General features: G+C 39.9%; 2 long non-coding RNA genes across 7 annotated transcripts in view; one reads left to right on the top strand and one right to left on the bottom strand.

The window, feature by feature from the left end:
- Positions 1-23,304, bottom strand: part of LOC102151217 — a 461,443-nt gene that overhangs the window by 244,593 nt on the left and 193,546 nt on the right. The window lies entirely within an intron of this gene.
- Positions 9,560-21,485, top strand: LOC111093497. The gene is made up of 3 exons (XR_005382222.1): positions 9,560-9,669; positions 10,679-10,927; positions 19,793-21,485. It is a non-coding gene; the product is annotated as an uncharacterized LOC111093497 (long non-coding RNA).

Here is a 23,304-nt window from a genome sequence, read left to right as displayed (position 1 = left end):
TGGGAAGATGATGTTGGAGGCTCCAGAAGACAGCAAAAGGGGAGTGCCTGGGTGGCTCAGTTGATTAAGCATCTGACTCTTGATTTCAGCTCAGATCATGATCCCAGGGTCATGAGATCCAGCCTGGCGCCAGGTTTCACACTTAAAGAGGAGTCTGCCTGAGATTCTCTCTCCCTCTCCCTTTGTTCCTCCTCCCAGCTCACAGTTGTGCTCTCGCTCTCTCGAATAAATAAAATTGAAGAAGAAAAAGAAGGAGGAGGAGGAGAGGAAAAAGGGGATAGGAAAAGGTAGGAATAGTTGCCTGGGAGATATTTTAATTCTCTGCCCTCTCTGTGGAATGTGTACTGCAGAAGCTCCCCTATCAAAACCTAAATTTGTTTAATCCCATCTTCCCTAAGACCTAAATCTTGTGGATAGGTCAGGAAGTGAGGACCTCACATACGATAGGTGGATACTAATTCCTTCCATGGGAATTTTGGACCTGGAAATGAGAATTAAACTCTCTTGAAAGGCTTGATTTGTGGAAACACAGATCCTTGTTTCGTGACATGAGAAAATAATGAGCATGTCTGTGGGGGTCTTTTGAATAGACAGAAGAGGCACTAACGGTATGATGTTAGGGATCCAGGTAAGTGAGCCCTTCTGAGCAAAACATCTTCCCTGATTCACCAGCTGTGGTTTATCAAAGTCTACAAGGAAAGGTTATCACCATTTATTTACAGAGTGCCTTCTAGAAGTCTAATTCCAAGCTAGGTGTCTTTAAAAATATTCTTTCATTTAGTCCATCAGCGCTGGAAAACAGCTTATTCTTCCAGAACCCATGGAAGAAATATGTCTTCCCAGAATATAGATACACATGTCCAAGATAGTATTGCATATATCTTTGTTCCAGCACTAGGTAGAAATGACATTAATTGTAAAGATCACATCTAGAAATGTTAAAATTGTAATTTAATGACTGAAAACAAATCAGCGAGCAAGATAATGAATACCTGAACTGGAAACCGAGACACTGGAAATAGGATTAGGGACAGAGGATAGAGAGCTTGGAGTGAAGTAAAAGTCACAAGGGGTACAACAGATGGAAGTGAATCAGGTAAGGGGAGGGGGGGAACTGCTTGAAAGCTGTAGACAGCTATTGAAAGAAACTTATCCAGACAGATAAAAAATGTCTGGGAAAGAGAGACTGGTTCATGGAAATGCCCATTAAGGGAATCAATTACTGCTCAATATGTGAGATGGGCATTCTTAACTGGATTATAAGGTTTGAAGAGATTATACAGAAAGGCACAAATGTCCTTAGTTATCAGAAATTCAAAAAAGAAAGATCTGCTTGGCCTCAGCTGAGAAGTCAGTGTAGAAAAAAAATGTGACATGAAAAATAAATGTCTATGAAAGCCAATTCTCTATTCCATGAAAAGCTTTTTATTTCCAGCTAGCATAAATAACAGGATGTTGTATTTATTGTAATTTAGCTACCAAAACAGAGAGATACCTAATGCAAATATAGTCATATAAAATATCTATCTAGGATATATGGGATTTCGCTCTGATTTGGTAGATAAATTATAAACATAAATATATTTATTATATATATTATATATATAAAGTGTTTTGCCAAATATATTACTGAGGAAGAATAAGAGAAGGATTCAAAATCAAGATGACAAAGTTGTTGGGGTAGAGAAATCTTAGCAATAAGTTCACTGCAGTGGAAAGGATTAATAGTACACTCCTTACTCAACACTTACCACACTTTTGGAACCAGAAAATCTACCCAATATTTAGTTTAAATCTTTGTTCTACATTTTTTCCCTTTCCCAGCATTCAGGGTCCTCTGGAAGATAGCTGTTTACAAACTATGAAGTCCTCATTTAATTCTTGAAACTCAAGTCTCTCTTCCCCTTTTCTTCCCCCATTTGAGTCTCCATTGAGAGATCTCTAATGAGTGTGGGAAAAAAATATTTCTAAACAAAAGGAAGTGTAATGCTTTTCAAAATGGCATATTCAAATGTAATTTGGAATGTCTCACTCAAAACGTCAAAATGCTGATCATTATAATAGGCACATAGAATACTAGATCTGGAAGGGAATTTAGAGGTCATCTGGTACAAAATAATCATTTTGTTCATAAATAAACTAAGGCTTACATAGCCAAAGGAGGCAGAGGGGGCCAAAGGCACAACTGATTGGATCACACAGCTGAAAGGAAATGAGAAGTTGCCACTTCCAGCCCTAACTTCCGAAATACACCTTTGGGTTTGTTTGTTTGTTTTTAAGAACTTGCCTAAAATCCTGACATTAATAGTTAATGAATTGAATCCAGACATTAATAGTTAACATAAAGGAAATCACTAAAAAGACAATTTACTAATTGAAAAATCTCGGTACCACATACCCTCTTCGTGAATGAAACTAAGCAGTTCAGTAAAAAAAAAAAAAAAAAAAAAAAGGAAGGGGGAGTTAAGGAGTTATAAATAATAAAAGTAATCCTCTACACTTAAAGTTTTATGATCTAATTATTCATGTACCACATAGATGATTACTATAAAATTACCCAAAAAAAACATTAATTATAAGTCACCAAAAATGACTCTGAAAAAAAAAAAGTAGAAACCTGGAGGGGATGGTTATAGGTGGAAGGTTTCCAGTTCAAGGTATCCTGGTCTTTTTCCATCAAAACATGTTGGTAAAAGAGCACAGCAAGTCTTCATCCAAGAGGACAACTGAGAAAATACTAGGCTAGCTGGACAGGCAGGCACACCAGAATTGTGAATATTTCTATTAAATTCTGGAATTATTTTAAACAGAAAAGAGGGTTTTTAAACTTTCAGAATGGAGGCATTGATTAAACAGTGAAACAAAATAGACTTCAGTGAAATCACTAAAGATTCAGGGGGATACTCACACCGTCCAGCCTTGGCCCCTCCCTGCCCTAAACTGGAAGTACTCAGAGATGGAAGATGTCAGCTAACAAGTGTGAGATCTTTTCCAGGGCAGTTAAGGAAGAGTGGAAAGACAGGAAACTCAATGTAGGAAGAAAAGTAAGGGACATACCCTGTGGGAATATGGAAGAAATGGGAATAAAGTTCACTCAGGCACCAAGAGAGACTGGGACCTAGAAGCCGGCAATAACACAAGTTGGATGAGTAGGCTAATGGGCCATCAGTAGTCCCAGTGGGCAAGAGACCCAGTAGGACTGAGGTAGCCAGCTTGGTTCTGTCTTAAAGGGATCTTGGACGAGGCAACATGGGGTTTTAGCTTAACCCATGCCATCAATGACTATGAATCATGTGTTTTAACACTGAGCCATCTTAATATAATGCCAAATGAAACTAAAGAGAATAGGCTGCCTGCCCAAAAGGAGCAGAAATGATGGGCCTGCTCTCCCCTCAGGGTATTAACCTTCAGGGGAAAAAAATGGCTTTAAGGACATTGGAAGCAGCAGCTTCTCAGGCATTAAGAAGATTAAGGGAAATAGTACTGGACTGGCGCAGAAAGGAAATTATTTGCCTGTCTCAGACAGAACAGTTCGGTTGTTATTGCCCCTATAAACCATCTTTACCCTTGGTTCCAAATCGGGCAGGGCTGATGGGATTTGTTGAGGCAATATATCAAATTAGTCCTGCTGAGGAAACTCCAGAGGGAGGTTTGGGGCCAAGAGTGCCCCGAAATTCATCTAAGTGACAGGGAACGTATAGGAGCAAATGGTGCCCCAAGCTCGCCACTGCGGACATCACAGCCAAAATGATGCTACTTAGAAGGCCTGTGCCTTTGGCTCCAGGGAAGAAAGGAAGATTAAGAGAGTAAACCAATGACCACCTCAAGTCTTTATTCCCAGGCTTGAACTTGGGTGGAAATGAAAGAAGATGTCACGAACTCAATCAAAAGTTCAGGGGTTACTAGCAACGTTAGGGGGAGAACAGGAGGGCCATCATGATGCACACATGCTCCATTCACTGGATCAAGAATGATCCAGATCATGCAAATATTATAAAAGCAAATAAACTGTCTACTTAGCTTTAAAGGAAGAGGACCTGGAAAGATATTCCACAGCTGAACGAACCCTGAGGGGCTGCAAGGAGCTGTAAGGAGCCCTCTCCAGCCTGTGCAACTTCCTTTTTATCACCCTAAGGGTACGGGAGGCATAAATGGTGTGTAGCAATGCCACAAGACATATCCAGGCATTCTCCATGTAATGTAGTCACTGTAACAGGCCACAGCCGAACACACTCTACTTATTTATGTTCTTGAGGGTTCATGCGGTGTTCATCTTCTTCACATGAACCAACTAAGCCCTTTCTTCTCCCCACACCTCCACTCCCCACCAATCTTCTGTTTCAAGCTGGTTTCTGCAGGAAGCAGACTCTAAGACAGAGTTTAAATTGCAAAATGTCTATGTAGGAAAGTGCTAAGATTCACCACCTGAGGAAGGAAAGAAAAGAAGGCAGGATTTGGCCTCTGTTCAGTCATAATCCTGACTCATGACAGCCTCAACAACTTAATGAACAGCTCTGATGCATGTGGCCCCTTCATCATTGTCCTGAGTTGGACCAAGATGGCCAGGACTTCAAACCTTCCCTGATCAATCACTGGGTGTAAACCATTCCAGGAAAGGGTGCCACCCTTGGGCAGGGCAGCTCACTGTAGCTCAGGAAGTTCCAGAATGGGCTGACAGGTGAAGGCCGGTGACAAGAGCACCTCAACAGCTGGAGCAACAAGTCCTTCCTCAAAGGAGGATTTGGACAGCACATCACAGTCTCTTACCACATGCTCCTCCAGTCTATTTTTAATATGCACCAAATCCCAGGAAGTGAACATGGAATTGAAGTTTGAACCTCCCAACAGTTTCCAGTGCAGAAACTATAACAGAAAAGGGAAAACTGTGGCAGGAAAAATTCTTTGCAGCCAAACACCCTAAAGAATGAATACTCTAATCCTATAGCCTCTGGTCCTGCAACAGTGACACAAAGGCAGAAAAGTTTCCCTGCTTTGAAACATCTATCCTTTGTCTGTCTCTGAGAAATGTTAAAGAGTTTCATTCTGTCAGTGACTTCTTACCGAGGGTCTGCTATGTGCTCCGCATGACATTAGACCTAGCTCTGGGGGATGCCAGAGAAATACATAGCACGATCTCCAACTCTGAGGATGCTATGGTCTAGATGGGAAGGAGAACACACACACACACACACACACACACACACACACACATACGCATACACAAGAACAATAGGAGAGCATGGTTTTTGCTCAACTGCAGGGAGCAGGCTTCTGGGAGGCTGCAGTAGCACAGGAGAGCAAAAAGATAGAGGAACCTGGGTTCAGGTCTGGACTTTTTTATTTAATTACTCTACGCAGTTGGTCACACTATTGATATTAAGGTTGGTAGGCACACCAACACCTCTGAGGACCTCATTTTTAAAATGGGCCTACCATACCTCACCAGTAGGTGTGAATGTGCATTGAGCAAGGCAAGTTAACAGGCTTTGTAAGTCATAAGAAACACTACAGATGTTTGCTATTCTTTTCATAGCTTACTCTTCCTGTGTCAGCGAAGCATGAGAAAAACAGATAAGACCTGAAGAAGTCAAAGATCTCAGAGTAGGAGTCTTGAACCTTTGAACAAGGGTGGTGAGCTGGCAATATTCTGCTGGCCCAGTACGCCCACAGCTTGTGTGATGCGACATGCGTTATGTTCCTCTTATTTATTTTGAATATCTTTAGAAGTGGCACATCATTCTAAACCCATGCAAACCCATTCTCATGTTAGAGCCAAGCACATCATTTCTCTTGTCCCTAAAGCCCAGTGATGAAGGAGCACTGGGAACAGAGCTGGATCAGAGTTCCTGTTATTGAACTTGCATGGCACCAGAGAAGCACATTCCCGAAGAATCACATCCATTTTGGGGCAGTTGGGAGGAGCTCGGAGAGATTTCTTATGGGATGTGGACCTGTGTTGGAGGATTCTGAAGAGGATTTAAGAAAGATGGAAACTAGGCGTGGACTGGAAGCTGTCAGGAGGTGAGGTTTTTCATGACTGATTAGTTTATTAATTTTTATGTAGGAAGCAGGTGGGTTAAATTGAGGTTTAGAGTTATGGGTAGAAGCAGCAGACAGAAGGGCGTGGTGGTTAGTCATTTTTGTGTTTGCAGTGTGACAGTGTCTGAATGGTAACTGTGTCCCAATATGGTCCCTGTGCAGCCCAGTCTGAACAGTGTATATATTCTGTGAAGATGTTTATGATCCATCGCGAAGCGGCCAGCATGACCACTTTGCATTTCTAATGGCTTCCATCTCACCAAATGCATATATTTTCATAATTGCCTGGGCACCTGTAGGTATCTGAGTTTGCTACCTTTCTGGGGCTGAACTGTGTCCCCCTAAATTCTTATGCTGAACCTCTAACCCTTCATTCCTCAGAATGTGACTGCATTGGGAGACAGGGCCTTTACAGATGTGATCAAGTTTAAATGAGGCCATTAGGATGGGTTCCAATCCAATCTGTGTCCTTACAAGAAGAGGAAATTCAGGACACACAGGGAGACATCACAGAGGCAAGACCATGTAAGGACAGCAAGAAGATGGCCATCAGCAAGGCGAGAGGCCTCAGAAGAAACCAGCCATGCTGACTCCTTCACCTGGGATTTCCAGAAAATACCACCCAGCCTGCGGTATTCTGTTTCAGCAGCTCTAGGAAACTAACACAACTACCCTGCTTTCACCAATGTAGGACAACTTGTGAGTGAGAAGGTAGGCTGAGAGAAGCCTAACTCTGCCAGGGGAAGATTTCACAGAGGAGATGATATGGAGAAGAGCTTTGAAAAATGAATTCGAGGGGTGCCTGGGTGGCTCAGTTGGGTACACATCTGCCTTTGGCTCAGGTCATGATCGAGTCACACATCGAGCTTCCTGCTCAGTGAGGAGTCTGCTTCTCTCTCTTCCCCTCCCTCCCACTCGTGCTCTCTCTCTTCTCTTTCTCTCTCTCTCTCTTCAAATAAATAATCTTTAAAAAAAGAAAAATGAGTTCGAATGCAGCAGTGGATGAAGAAGGATAAAAAGGCCATCCTCACAGCAGAAGTTCTCGAATTGTGGTCCCTGGACCACGTCGGCCTCCCCTGAGAACTTGCTAGAAGTGCAAATTCTCGGGGCCCCTTCTCACCCCTACAGAATCAAAAACTGTGGGCTGAGGCCTGGACATCTGTGTTTAACAAGCCCTCCAGGTGATGCTGGTGCAGGCTGGGTGTGGGAACCCCAGCCCTACAGTGGCAAGAAGGCTCACTGGTGTAGTCATGAGTTGTTCAATGTGGCTAATACATATTAGAGGGCCAGGGAAGGTTGCTTTTTTTTTTTTTTTCAATTTTATTTATTTGTTTGAGAGAGAAAGAGAGAGCATGAGTTGAGGGGAAGGACAGAGGGAGCCCAATGGAGGGCTCAGTCCTAGGACCCTGGGATCATGGCCTGAGCAGAAGGCAGAGGCAGACTTTAAAGGGAGAAATGAGAGTTGAGTTAGGCCCTGAAAGATGTGGAAAGGCGAATGGAGAGGAGGAGGAGAGGCAGTCGGAGATACGGAAACAACATGAATGGAAGCTTCTGCCACTGGCTTAATCCCTTGCTTGGAACATGAGGTCAAATACTTGCAGTGCTCTAAGCTCAAAATGACCCTAAAAATAAGATGCTTAACACCAAGAATAAAGACTCAATAAAATTTAAAAAATACTTTCTCAATATTAATTGGAAGTGGTGAAAATGCATAAAATGGTCCATCTGGAAAAGTTGTCAGAGAATTATGGTCATTGAAAGAGACACTTTAGAGCCAAATTGAAGAGGATGTGAAAGTTGCATTAATCGTCCAACAGGCATCCTCTGTGTTGAATATAGAAAGCAACCTCTGCTGTAGGCTTTTAGTGAAATTGAATCTCTTCACACCTGCCAAACTGTGACTTTCCCGTATGAAGGACTGAACCCCCACCTCCCGGAAAAGGATTGCTACGAAGCTCTCATCGGCCAATGTCTCCCAACAAAGGGAGGTGATGCTACAGACTGAGAACAAAAATCATGATCCCTGTGAAGAAAAGACAATCCTCCGTCATGACACTTTGGACTTAATGAAATTCTGTGTCAATAAACCGAGTCATTCAAATCTAAGACTGGAAAGTTTTTTCATTAGTCTTTTGTTCATGCTGGGTTGGTTTGGTTTTTGGCTCGTTGAGTTGCTTTTGCCTTTCCACACCACGTGAATACATCTGACGAATTATTCTTCCTTTCTACCCCTTTGACAGGGATGAGTTTGTGTTCTGTAAAACATTGTCTCATTCAGCTTATTTGCCTGAAACTGGGACTTCTGTGTTGACAGTGTGTGACTAATGTGCATGCTTTACCTCCTCCCTGTCTCCACACCTTGCACAGATGTTATCATTTATGCATTAGCTTTTCCAGATCCCTTTATAGGATGAACGAGTTTCTTCATGTTCATTTAACTGCACCCTGAGAAATTATCCATCCACGTACTCAGTGGCAAAAGACAATAGCAGATGGCTCTAAGACTGAAGCAGGAGTTCCTCTGGAAACCTCAAGGGAAAGATTGTGTTCAGGGGCTGGATTATGTGAATTTCACATTTTTAGTTCCCATAAAAAAGTTGACTTCTTCAAATCAGATATAGATTTGATAAAACCATTTACTCAGCAATGGCTGACTTGCTTTTCTTCTACAGTGACATAAAATGTATGGCTTTAGGAAAACAGAGCATTTTCTTTCCTCACGGATAGGAAAACTATTCAAATGCACTGCCATAATATTTATTTAATTAGGTTGCAGAACTCTTTCCATGGAGAAATAAATGCAAATCTTTCTTTTTTTTCTCTTTACGCTTATAAAATAAAGCCAACTTCCAGTACTACAATACTTTAGTGTGATTTCAGTCTTCCAAAAGATGAAATTCGGAAAATACAAATTTAAAAGGAGCCTCATATAAACTGTACTGTTATTTTAATCAGCATTTCTATTCACTTTCCCTTTTCTTATTTGCCAGCTTTCCTTTTGATTGTATCATAATAACTGTCTAGACTCTGTTCTCAACTGTGATGGATTTTAGGAGACTTTGTACAAATGATGCAGGAAAAAAAAATAAATTAGCAGTACCATGCATTAAAGTGCCACAGTTTAAAAAGTTATGAATAGAAAAATCATTGGCTGCAGACATACCAGCTAAGATAGCCTGATATCCATTCATTTCCTCAAGGTTATAACTTGTGATTGGAAAGTTCTTATCCACCTGCTGTCAAAATGTGGAATAAATAATGACCTAAAAATAACAGTAGGTTTCTATGTTCCTATTTAACTTTCTGCTTTCTACTATATGCAAACGTTTCATGATAATCTTGACTTGGGGTTAAGTTAGAACTATGATTATAATTGTAATGGGGATGGGTTTCTGACTTCTGTTATCTGAGGGACTGCCATAGGTTCATAGCTATTCAGGTTTAACCCACACCCATTGTGTTGTCACAATGACAACAAATAATGTCAGAAATAATTCTCCCTGGTTGATATTTAGTCAGAGATGAGCTGATTTACTGTGTTCTGCAATGTAGTAAAAGGCATACTCAGCCCCTGAAGCTAGAATTTGGGAACACTTGTGAGTAAGCTGGGTTCTGCCTAAGAGCTTACAGGTATGTAGCAGATGTGACCCACCCAGATCTTTTCTAGATCAATGCACCCATCCCTTGGCGCTACTGTTGGTTTCTAGTGGCTCATAGAAGCACCCTCATCTAGAAATTTGCCAGTCAGCCAAGGAGAGCCCCTGGGAGGAATGTTTCCACCACCACCAGAGTAGTCTGCGCCTAATGACCCATTCTATGCATAGCATCCTTGCAGGACAGTCGTGTGGTACCAATTCTTCCTCCAGAGCTCCCCCTGGACTCTGACTGATGGGAGCGAGCAGTAACCACACTTCTGTTTAACTTCTTTCCCCTGCACTTTCTGCTTTCTTCATATCCTTGAAGATGTGTCCTGAAAGCACTCCCTTAAAGAATCTCAGTACAGACTCCATTTTTAAAGAACCCAATGCATTTTTGGGACGTCTGGGTGGCTCAGCGGTTGAGCGGCTGTCTTTGGCTCAGGACGTGATCCCGGATTTCTGGGATCAAGTCCCACATCGGGCTCCTGCTTGGAGCCTGTTTCTCCTCCTTCTGCCTATGTCTCTGCTTCTCTCTTCTCTCATGAATAAATATATAAAATATTTAAAGAAAAAAAAGAACCCAATGCATTTTTTAAAGACAGAATTGAAGACTTTTTTCTTTTTAATACCAAGGGTTAAAAAAGTGGACAACTTTTAGCCCTTTCATCAAACAAATCTGAGGGATATTAATGCTGTTTAACTTTGGTTTTTCAACAGATTACACCATTAGGAATCTAAAATAGACAAATTCTGTTCTTCTTTCCTAATGCAATGCTTTTCTTTCTTTTTTGTTTGACCTTCATTGTTGACACACGTTTTTCCTACTTCTGATTACCCTGCACATATAGATATGGAGGAAAGTGTCAATAGTTTGTAGACCACCACGTCAGCTAATTAAAGGAGGCACCTGGATAGTTTTGTTTGCTCCTCCAGATTCACTCTCCACTCCTCTCCACTCTGCTCTAAGCCCCAAAACTAACCTCTAGTAACTACACCAACAGGTTTCCTTGTCCTCTGGTTTCCAGTCCAGCCAATGGAAGATATGTGCCAAGAAATTTCAAGATTAGTGGAGAATGAGGCAAGAACTTTTATTACACTAGTAACCTTCTCCTGCGTCATCACAAATCAGCTCTGACACTCTACTTAAGGCCACAATTTCTACTGAGCGAATGTTTCCACCTGGTTACTCTATGTTCTAGTAACTATTTCCCATGCAGCCCCTCAGAATTCCTGCTTTCACTGGCTCCAAGGTACTACACTATCCTTTGTTGTGCTACTACACGTACTCCTGCCCGCATCACTATACACAATCTCTCCATTAAACTCTTTTCGACAGTGCATTAGAGTATGTTGTTTCCTGCTTGGACACTGGGTAAAACAATAGGATATCCTAAGTTGTTTAATATTAGAACTGAAGATATTTCTTACTTGGAAAAAATGCAATCTGGTAAAAATATTTAAGTAATTCCTATGGTATCCTATTACTCAGCAACTCCTATACTCATTTTTACCCATTGATTTTTGGTTATAGTCATTCAATCATTCCTTTATTCACTTACTCTGAAACCAGTTATTAATTACAGCTCTGATTGATAGGTGAGCTATAGCAACCATACACGGTATAGGACGATAGTCTCATACAGTGCATCATAAATATCTCCCTGTGAACAATTTCCAGGTTACCTTTGAATAGTAATTGTAGGTGAACAAAAATATTAGAGTGGAAGGAAAACACTCTGCCCTCCGATTGGGACTGAAAGGAGAAAACCTATGTAATAAAGGAGTAAAAGTGACTTTTAGAACCAGTTCTCTTAAATCTGTGCCCTAGAAGATATCTGGTAGCTAAGTGATTGGTCTAGACACTCTGCTGATAATTGGGGTGCAAAAACTGTGAGAACAACTTGGCAGGCTGTCCTACCTATGGGGCACATCATCCCACAAGACTAAACAGTCACTCTAGGAAAAATCAGTCAAACTGCTTGATATTCTCAAGACTAAAAAAACCAATTGTGTGACTGAATTTTTCATCTTTCAACGCAGTCATTGTAGAGAGAATCTGAATTTTGCAGATGATTGCTTTTAGAATAACACTGATGTTTAATCTCCAAGTTGTTCTTTCTGCTATAGACAGCCTGAACCAGAGGAAATAAATGCTGTAGAAAGAGAGGGAAAAAAGAAAAAGATTCTTCAGGACAAGAGTCTGGTTTAGAGTACCACTTACAAAATATCTCTAAACTTTACCTCACTTTCTAGACTGCTGAATCATAACTCAATATTTTCTCCAAAAAAATGTATTTTCCTCAAATTAAGAGAGCTGAGAAAATGCTAATCTAATCAATAAAAGTATTGAGTTTAACCAAAGAAGCAAGGGCGCCCTAACCCTCAACCACCATTCCCTGATCCAGTTCCTGACACTTCTGTTGTGTCATATAGATTGTTGAATGACTAAAAAAAAAAGAGAAGATATTTGTAGGTGGTGATAATCCCATCTAAGACAATGAAGAGACATTTGATAAAGATATTGACTAGTGTAGCAAAGTGTTTAGGAGTTGGCCGATCCATATAATGTAAATTTACTTGAACTCACATTATATGAAGATCTGTAAGCCCATGTTGAAATATAAAGATTTTCTGATATTTTGGTGAAATACAGTCTTATTTCTAGCATATGCTCATAGTCATCACTCCTGCCATATGCATCCTACAACACGATGGGGAATGGGAAGCCTTATCTGCTTTAGATACAAAATTATCTTCTAGAAGAGTGGGGCTGATGAACAGTCCTTGGCAAAACATCCAAAAGTGGGATACTGTTGGTTGGTCGATCTCTGTTAAAAACAAGGGTTCCCTCAGAGGGTAAGAAATCTGAGAGTAAAGTAGATTTTCAACACAGGGACTCAGTGCCTTGGGAGCTGGATGGTATGTCATTTATTTTCACATTCCCAAACCTAGGTCAGTGTTTGGTATCTGGTAGACATGGTGTATGATGAACACTAGTTGCAAATATTTGTGAAGTGAATCTGTGTATTTTGAGCTTACCAAAAAGTAACATTTACTACACCTGTCTAGAGGATGAAGGTGTTAAAACAATAAGTGGCCCCATTTGGCAGGTAACATGTTTTATGTGAACAATTTGACATGAAGTAACTGTGAGAGATAAACATAATAAGTATGATGTATTTATCTTCCTAGAAAACAAATAGGTTCCATTTATATTTAAGCTTAAAGGTTTGGTTCTTTATGTATAATCCTCAATGGTGGTCATCTGGGTAGATTTGAATTTAGAATACATTAAATAAGAGAAATATCACATCTTCATTTCCTTAAATCAACTTATTTCAATTGTGACCATACTGTTGGAATTCCCACATATGCTTAGCCCCATCCTCCAACCTCTCCACCCCCGTGTGTGTCCAAGCGCGCGCGTGCGCACACACACACACACACACACACACACACTCATGGATAAAGCATTGGTTAGGATAAAATAAAGTTACAGTTTTTGGAAAGGTCCTTTTAAGACCCTTCAATTTTCACTCTAGTTCTGAGAATACTTATGTTCTCCTTGCATCCTGTAACATGGCCCCTGGGTCACATTTAGGGCCTGGGGATTTGGGCAAGTCTAGGAACACAGAGCCATTCTTTCTGAGGACTCCTAATTCTCTCTGGTGCTGCCAGATGGCTCAACTCCACAGCACAAACAGCTTGCAAAATCTCTCCTCCATTCCTCACCAACTGGAGGACTCCACCTCCTCTAAAGGGCTGAGGCTTGTATATAAAACAAAAAAGAAGCCTTGGATTTAAGATCGCTTATATTTTCTGCCAGGCTCACATCCATGCAGCAAGGAATTTTTGAAGCTTGAATTCTGCCTTGAAATAGAGCAAGGAAAAAGCAGAGGAGCAGAGGTAGAACAAATATAATGTCTTAAACTGTCTGCTGCAAGACAAAATCCAAGTGCTTTTGGTGAAATTCCAAGGTTGGGGGGGGCAGTGTATAAATGGGTATCTGTAATGCTCAAATAGGCTAAAAATACAGGTCATGAAAGAGGAATTTTAAAACCCTATTTTAGGACTTGTTTATTGGTTAATCATTATGATTTTGAAAGAATCACTTTAATTCCATATTTCCATTCATCTCATCTGGAATTCTAGTAGACTATCGAGTGGTGGATGTGAGGGGGGATTGCATCCACTGTCATTTGTGAGGGGATATTTGTGTGTGTTTCCTTATAAACTCTTACCTTGCAGTATAATTTATCTCCTGGAAGCTTAGCTGCTTTAAGAAATAAATTTAGAACTCAGGTGGAATGTCTGTTAAATAAAACCATAGAAAGCCTGGAAAAAAACTTTTTCTAATATTGGAATCTACCTCTAATTGGTACAATTTAACACCTACAATGTTATTTTGAGCTTGACCCAACCTCTCTATACATATTTTTCATATATGGCATATTTTATCAAATATTTTATTTTAAATACAATGAAAACTTTATTTGTGAAAAAATATATGAATTCTGTTTTTTTTCTAACTGAAATATGGTATAAAGCAATTTTTAAACTAATATAAAATTCTTTATTCTTTTTTATAATATCACTGAAATTACTCTTTGCCTAAGAAAGAAAAAAGGAATATCTGCAGTAAGTAGTAAGAAATGATGAGTGGATAGATGAGTTTTCTATGAGGAAAGAGTAATAAATATTCAAGACCCATAGGCATATCACTTGAGCTATGTTCTATGAGTTTGTGTGAAGTATAGTTTCTTAAAATGTTGACCGCCTCCAATTTCTTGAGAAAAAAGGCCCAAGTTATATAGTCACTAAACAATTAGACACCTGCTTTCAAGGACAATTACACATATAGTGTGTTCGCACATGTTTACCAATTGTTTCCAAAATGTTTTAGAACCCAAACACACTCTGGGAATTACACTACTCTCAAATATGTCAAGGGTTCTATAGTTCCTAGTAATAACCTGGATCAGAAGCCATATTGCATCCCCAATGGGCTCAACATCTGTTCTGAATATATAGTTACTGGTGAACACTGTAAGAATTGAGAATCTAATCTAGAAGGACCAGATCAACTTAACTTGTATTTGAATGATCCTCATGCTTCATGTGATCTGTATTTAAAGATTTTGCTTATTTATTCTTATTTATTCACTTATTTGAGAGAGAGAGAATCTGAAGCTGACTCCACACTAAGCACAGAGTCTGATGTGGGGCTCGATCTCACAACCACGAGATCATGACCTGAGCTGAAACCAAGAGTTAGACACTTAACCAAGTGAGCCACCTAGGTGTCCAGTAATGCAATCTGAATGTAAACATTTTGCTGAATCTTTATACTTTTGCCTTGAAATGCCTGTCTACTGTTAAAAAGAAAAGGCAAGGGAGAATTACTATTATTGTCGTTGTTGTTATTATTATTGTTATCATTATTTTATTTGGCTAAAGATACAGTTTGATAAAAAGTAAGAAGCCTTCTCACCTGTGAAAGGTCTCAAATGTAGGCTCTTTCCTTGGTTCTATAAACTTTAGTACTGCTTCTGAAATGGACTCTTAACCTGTTAGGACAAATCTATTGTACTACATGACTTATAAGAGTGTTGATTGTTTTCAGGGCTTATGTTTGTCTGGCATATATGGCTACTAAAGTACTAAAATCCTTGGGTTACCTTAGAATTATCCTAGAACTCCTTCCCCCACCATCTCTGGTTCCTCTGAACTCCCCATGATCTGGCAAATACTCCAGATCTACAACTGTGTTTATTCTGATTATTAGGCATTCCATCTAGTTGTTAAATATTTTTCGTAATGGGACACCTGGGTGGCTCAGTGGTTGAGTGTCTGCCTTTGGCCCAGGGCGTGATCCCAGGATCGAGTCCCACATCAGGCTCCTTGCAGGGAGCCTGCTTTTCCCTCTGCCTGTGTCTCTGCCTCTCTCTCCCTCTGTCTCTCATGAATAAATAAATAAAAATCTTAAAAAAATTAATCATTTTTCATAGTACCTAAATTCTCTTAATTATTCTTCCTTTTCTATGCTTGGCAATAGGAAGCTAGATTTAATGGTAAGGTTACCAGAATATTCTTCGCTTAGTGAGCTGTTTTCCATTATGGAGTAAACCATTTAATTCAAGCAGTGCATTAATTTGGAGACCTTACTAACATTATCAGCAGGGCAAGAAGGATTGAAAATTAGATACCCCGTGGCCCTCTACCCCTAGGTTCTCATAATGACCCATGGAGCTGGCTCTGATGCTTTGTTATGCAATGTGTATGTCTTTTTCCCCATCCCACTCCTCCCCACCCCACACATATATTTCGCGCTCAAAATGGTTTTTGTCATTCAACTTGCCCTACCTGGGACATCTGATGTTCACCTACACAAGTTTCTCCAGCATTTTTACTTACTCCCTCCATAGAGTCCTATGCTCTCATCCTCAGAATGCTGCTTCTGGCATTCAGAGGAATCAATTAGCTAAATGTCACTCCTTTGTGATCATTACTACTACCTTGGGAAGGAGAGACTTGTACTCAGTAAACTGTGTCTTAACTGTGACTTTCTGGAAGCAGGGTCCTCACCCATCCTTAGTTAGCCAACAAAAGTACACTCTCAGTCAGTGAGTCCTACAGACTTGGAGAAGCATGATGAGTCATAAGAGGCTGGCTGAATCTTGTGGGGCCACCATTACTCATGTCTCCTTCCCATCTGTGCAGTCCTTTCCAGGAGAATGAGCATTTTCCAAAATTGTATTTATATAGCTCGAGTGAAGCAGAGGTTTTTACACCATTATTTAGCAAGTTAAGAGACTATTCACATTGCCTGCCTGCATGGGGCAAACAAGAAAGAATAAATCAGTCTGCTTTAATTTTTCAGAATGGCTGGATTGAGTCCCAGATCATCAAGTTGTTATGGCACCTTCATTCTGCTTTGGCTCTGGAGTCACTGCTGGGTAATATTCTCTAACCCAATTACACTCGCCCTTCTCTCAAGTCCTCTTGTGTTCAATAAGGAAAAACATTACTCAATGGTATATTACTCTTAAAAAAGGTTTCAAACATCATGAATATTAGACCCTATTTCTTTTAGTACAACCCATCAGCCACATCTCACTGGTTGATACTTCGTACCTAAAATATTTAAAATCTACTCACTATTTGCTCAGTCTAATTCATCTAAAAACCCATCATGCCAAACAAAAATTTATCTCAGCTTACAGGTTCTTTTTTTAATGTGTGTGGAAGAGTCCTAAAATTCTTCCTCTGTCTATATTCTGCAACGGGTATTTATGTGTTACACTTCTCTTAATCTGATATTTATAAAAAAAAAAATCAGATTATACAGGTTTGCTAAAAATGACCCAAAGCACTTGAAGGAGAAACAGTAGCCAAGAGGGTGGAGGTGGAAATGGCAAACATGTTGCTGGTTTTCAGAAATATCAAGACCATCTGCTATGTCAACAACATTTCTGCCACAGTCAAAACCAGTTGAAACCAGCTGGTTGAGAATAAAGGCTCTGCAGGATGGCAGCCCCTGAGATGAGAGAAGATGGCAAAGCTTGTTTTGGAAGAGGTTTGACAATTAAGGGGAGAGAGCCAGTGGGGAGCTGCAGGCCACAAGGTCCATGTTTGCAAATAAAGCATAAATCATACCACTGATGAGGGCTGCTTTGTCCTGGACAGGTCTCAAGAATGCATTAGTCATACATATGGCATTTATAGAAGTGAGCCACTAAATTAGTCATTTGAACTCCATGTCCATACCTTGACTAGAAATGTTATGGAGCATTAATATATCTGATTCTCTACTCTTCTTCTTATAGTTGTCCTGGGAGAGCAAGAGAAAGCAATACAAGGAAGCTAGACATGGTGGGATGGGGGTATATCTTAAGAATATTCTGGCCGAGGGCACATTAGCCTACATGAACAAGTAGGGAGTCAGATGACTTGCTAGAGGGAGTAGAGAGGGCTCTCCCAGTAAAACATTCCTCTAAGTTGTGTTTACTCAGAAAACAAGTCATTCTTGTCACCATTTTTTTTTCTTCCTGGCCCTAAATATCCATCTACACCAAAAGCTCATGATCTGGGTTAATCTAATGGCCTTATAAAGAATGTCATCATCATTTCAAGGCAGACAGAATATAATTTGATAAAAAGTATAATAATGGCCTGCAGTAGATCAAATGTATCCTTAAGGCCTGATAATTTGAGTGGAAAAAAATGTGATTCAATTGTACTTAGGTCTCAACCCTGTGGAATGCTAGAATTGGTATGACCTTGCCACTAATAGGTCCAATCTTTTACATTATAATAGTAGTTCCTTTAGCCTCTCTCAAATTTCTATAAATATAATAATTAAGAATATGTTGTGAAACCTGTGTGTGTTTCTGCACGTGTGTGCCTCTGACTTTAAACCCAATTATTGACCAGTACTGTTCTGTTGTACTGTACTACGACAATAGTTTTTCAAGAAAATAAGCAAGTGATAAAACTATTTTAATACATGCTGGATACTCTCCTAAAAAGTAAAATAACTCCTATGTAAAGACAGAATAATCTACCCTCCCAATTTGACTTTCTATAGGTAATCCTCAGAATCACTGCAGTCGCTGGTTCCCAAGACAGTTCTCTTGAATAATCCATAAGATCACCTGTATCTCACTGTAGTCCAAATGTGAATCTTGCAGAGATTTTTTTTTTTCATGGCAGTTCATAAACATACCATTTCCTTTCTAGCCAGATGTGTCACTAACAAAGCATTCACAGCCAACATTTTTGAGGTGGCTATCAAGGCTAAATTCTGTTTCTCCATACTAGACATATTTGTGAGGATACTTACAAAAGTAACTACTCAAATTCATTAAGTACAGCTATAAATCTTCTTCCTGAAATGGTGATTCTGCTAGTCTCTTCAAGTCTCTGTGGTAAGCACAGTGCTAACTATGCTAACTAGATGAGTTTAGCCTGCAGGTAGGCTGCTACTGAGAGACATCACAGTCTGGTGGACAAAGTGAACATAATTCACTCCCTCATTCTGCTCTAAGGTCCCAAGCGACCTTGACCAAGTCACCTGGCCTTTTCTTTGTATTTCGGAGTTTCTTTTTACAACAATGGAAAAATGTGTGCATCTTTTCTCTTTGTAGGGATCATTCTAATCACCTTAATTTCTTCCTATTTTTATACATTCTCTTTATTTTTTTTTACTTACTACCCCTTATGATGTGACCATCCACCATTCCTGGGTAACTGTGTAATTATATCAGAGAGTCAGAGGAAATATTTTTTTGGACTGGAAGATAACTTAGAATGATAAGGGAACTAACTGTAAAGGCCTGTAATTCTCTTTCATTTCTCATTCTTCACTGAAAATTTATCCACCATGAGCTGTATTTTCTTTCTTTTTTAAAATATTTTATCTATTTATGAGACACAGAGAGAGAGAGAGGCAGAGACACAAGCAGAGGGAGAAGCAGGCTCCATGCAGGGAGCCCGACGTGGGACTCAATCCCAGATCTCCAGGATCGCACCCTGGGCTGAAGGCAGTGCTAAACCACTGGGCCACTGGGGCTGCCCTATTTTCTTTCTTTTTAAGATTTATTTATTTGAGAGAAAAAAAAAAAAAAAGAAAGAATGTGCATGAGCAGGGGGAAGAGGAGAGAGTGGTGGGCTGGGGTGGGGGGAGAATCTTAAGCAGACTCCCCAGTGAGCTCAAAGCCTGACATGGAGCTTGATCCCAGGATCCTGAGGTCACGATGTGAGTCAAAATTGAACTGATGCTCAAGCAATTGAGCCACCCGGGTGCCCCTGAACTGTGTTTTCTTAATTGCCTCATTTCTTTCATATCTGCTCCGTGCCCTTCCCCAGTCTTCTTTTATATAGTCCTCATTGTCTTAACATTATATAGTCCAACAGTCTTAACATTCCAAACTTCCTAAATAAAGGAAAGCGCCCCATATTACTGAGTTCTGGTACATGGCAGATGCTTTATTCATCCAGCAAGCACATAATCAACAAAAAAGGGAAAGGACTGTCAGACAAAAACAGGACAATATTGGGAGAGTATCAAAGAGATAAGTTTTGACTCAACATAAATGTTTTTTTTCCCCACACAGACTTGTTCGGGAGACATGGGAGGAGACTATTGCACTACTAGAAGAAAAAAAAGAAGGGAATTCTGATCACTACCATCAGCTGTGTGTATCTACCCCAGATACACAGTCTGGGTAGCAGAATCAATGGGCTGTCCAGTGAATTTTCAGAATGGGTCTGATAGAAGCAAGAAGTAATACTGGTGGGTCCAGTTCAGTAATTGGGAAGGAGATTTGACAAGGCAGGCTATGATATGAAGTCAGATTTTAGGGTTTCAGAACATTATCCCATCCTTAGCAGTCCCCTAACCAGTGGTAGAGAGGCACCACTATCACCGCCATTCTCGGTAAAAGGGACTGCCTAGAAATGGACACAGCATTAGCCCTAACATACCTGGGCTGTGGCAATGTCCTAGTTTTAGAAAGAACCTGAGCACTATTACCATCCAGACTATTGATGGAGAAAAAAGGAAAAACAGCCCTTGATATCCAGAAGGTGGCCTTGCACGAACGGCTAAAACATGTTATTCTCCCATTGGATATAAACAATCTCAGGAATACCAACGTCAGACAGGTTACTCAGAGACCATAATAAAGTAAGACAAACAACTCTACTTCATAATGTTGTGTAGGCACGGATAAAACCAAGGTCGCCATATCACCCATAAAACACCAAACACTCCATCTCTTGGAACAAATAGGTGTCTGCTACTTCTTTCCTAGACTGCCCTCTCTAGAGATAAGACATTGATCGCCAATCATTGACCCTGCTTTTTTTTTTTTTCTTTTGCCCCTGCTTTTTTTAAAAATATTTTATTTATTCATTAGAGAGAGAGAGAGGGAGAAGCAGGCTCCATGCAGGAGCCCAATATGGGACTCGATCCCAGAACTCCAGGATCACGCCCTGGGCCAAAGGCAGGTGCTAAACCATTGAGCCACCCAGGGATCCCCAGAGAATCCAGTTCTAAGGAATGGGCCAACATTCAGCAGATGAGCACTTATTAAAACTACAAGTTAGGAGCTACTGAGCAGCTGAGGCTTGTCCCAAGGCTTAGGGTTTGGAACTAGTTCTTACCACAATCTAATTCCAAACCACACCAGAAAGTAGGGCTGATGTCACATTTCAACTGAAAGTGAGCTCCTTACGGTGACATGTAACACCTGCAGTAGGGAATTAGAGAAAAGCAATAAGGAGAGAAGGAAGCACTAATTAGTGCACTGAGCTTTTTTATAATACTGTTATTAAAGCTCTGAAATATTATAAACAAAGATCTTTGTGATCAGAATTGTTAAATCTGCCAATCATCCAGAGACACACTATTAAAGAAAACTAAAAATAATAATAATATTGTTGCTAGAATATAGGAAAAACTTAAGGAAGTCTAGCTTTGAGGCCACTTACACCATAACCTTTTGAGTTTATTCTCTCTCTCTCTCTCTCTCTCTCTCTCTCTCACACACACACACACACACACACACACACACACACCCCTTAGCAATATATTTTTTATGTTTTTCTTTTTTCAGGCCTTGTATACTTTTCCCAAGGCAGATGTTCCAACTTGTTTTATTCTTTGCTTAAAGCAGTGGTTCTCAAATTTGACTACACATTAAAATTCCTAGGGGAGCATTAAAAAAAGTTCAGTGTCCAGAACATACCCCAGATCAGCTGAATTAAAATCTCTGGAGTAAGACTGATAACATTTTTGGGTTTTGTTTTCTTCCTTTTTTAAGATTTTATTTATTTATTTGAGAGACAGTGAGCAAGAAAGAGAAAGAGCACAAGTCAGGGGAATGGCAGAGGGAGAGGGAGAATCAGATTCCCTAAGCAGGGAGCCTGATGCAGGGCTCCATCCCAGGACCCTGGGATAATGTCCTGCACTGAAGGCAGAAGTTTAACCAACTGAGCCACCTAGGTGCCCCTTTTGTCTTCTTCCTTATGTGCAGGTGACTCCAATATACAAACAAAATAGAGACCCATCTGGCTTAGAATTTCTTCCTTAGCTTTGACAAGAATCTCATAGTTTAACTGATGAGTTCCTTTCCAAATAACGGGACACACCTTTGGGCTATGTTCCTCTACTTCTTAACCTGCCTATAGATCCCACCTGGGGGCTTTAATCTGAGAGTTCCAGGGTAGGTGCATTCACCTGTATTAATTGATTCTAAGAAATAATGGAAGTTCGAATAAAGAAGTTAAAGCATAATGGAAACTCTTTTACCAGCTGTGCAGGGGTGATATTTAAAATCACTAAGAACAAGTTGATACCAAGCAATCAATATGTGGTAGCAGGGTTTGAGGGTGGGAGGTCGGAGAGATCTTTAACTGGGCTGTCAAATCTTAATTGCTGGATGAAGTGAGGCCCTGAGAATCCCAAGAAGGAGTCTGGGAAGCCAGGGCAGTGAAGGGTCATTTGGGGAACCTGAAACAGTGACCATGAATCAGCAAGGAATTATTTTAATGTCTAACAACTCATGACACTTCTCCTGCCAGTACTACCAGAGTATCAGCCCTTCACAAGCCTGTATCTAGGGTAGCACCTATCATTCTTAGATTGCAATTCTATATTTGCATATGTGCTTTTTGAGAACACATATCACGTGTTCAACAAATGCCTGATGAATAAATGAATGAACATTATCTAATGCAGAGAGCCCTTTTATTCTTTCTCATAATCTGTAAAACTAATTTATTCTTCTAGACCACAACTACCATTTTAGTGTCTTTATAATTATAAAGACTGTGAAGAGTTTCATAATTGCATTTTTTCAGCATTAAGTATACTGTTCACTTACCATGGTGTTAGATATTTCAAAGAACAGAAGTGTTAGATATTACAAAGAACAGAAGAAAGAATTACTGAGATTTCTGAGTTCCAGGTGCTACCGACACCTATGGCTCCAGGTTAGACCCTGGTGCCATTTCATCTCATGGTGCTACCAGGCACCTAGAGGAAGCATCTACAATGATAGCACTGCAGGTCCCATGGCTGGCTATTGGGGAAGGTCATTTTGGCACATGAAGACTTTTCCATTATCCTGTTCCTCATAAATAACTTCCTATTCATAGGCACAAGAAATGAAATTTCCTGATCCATATCAAACTATATGTTCCTTGATGTATATTATTTTAAAGGAGGACTCTTGGTCCAATTACTTAAAATTACAGTAGAAACTAAGTTCAAAACATTTAACTGTCCTAAATCCAGTGTGTCACTATTCACATTATTTTTCATGTTTCCTTCTCGAAGAAAATTAAACCACACACCATCAGTAGGTAATAAAGCAGAAAGTAAAACTATATTTGATTCCCTAGAGGGAGCCCACAGTGGAAAATGAGCAAATATTTTAGCATTTTGAAAGTCTTAAAGTGTTTATTGATTCCAAAAGTGTCCCAATTTTAAGGAATCTGGACAAATAAATTTATTTATATTTGTAAATATATGTGTATATATTTGATTTGGTTTAAATATTTATATTCCCATAATGATTCAATAGGATACATGCAATTAATCAGTCTTTAGAATTAATAATGA

The sequence above is a fragment of the Canis lupus genome, chromosome 31 (assembly GCF_011100685.1).
Source record: "Canis lupus familiaris isolate Mischka breed German Shepherd chromosome 31, alternate assembly UU_Cfam_GSD_1.0, whole genome shotgun sequence".
NCBI classification, from domain to species: Eukaryota; Metazoa; Chordata; class Mammalia; order Carnivora; family Canidae; genus Canis; species Canis lupus.
The sequence above is the reverse complement of the archived record's forward strand: the minus strand, read 5'-3'. Positions and strand labels throughout refer to the sequence as shown.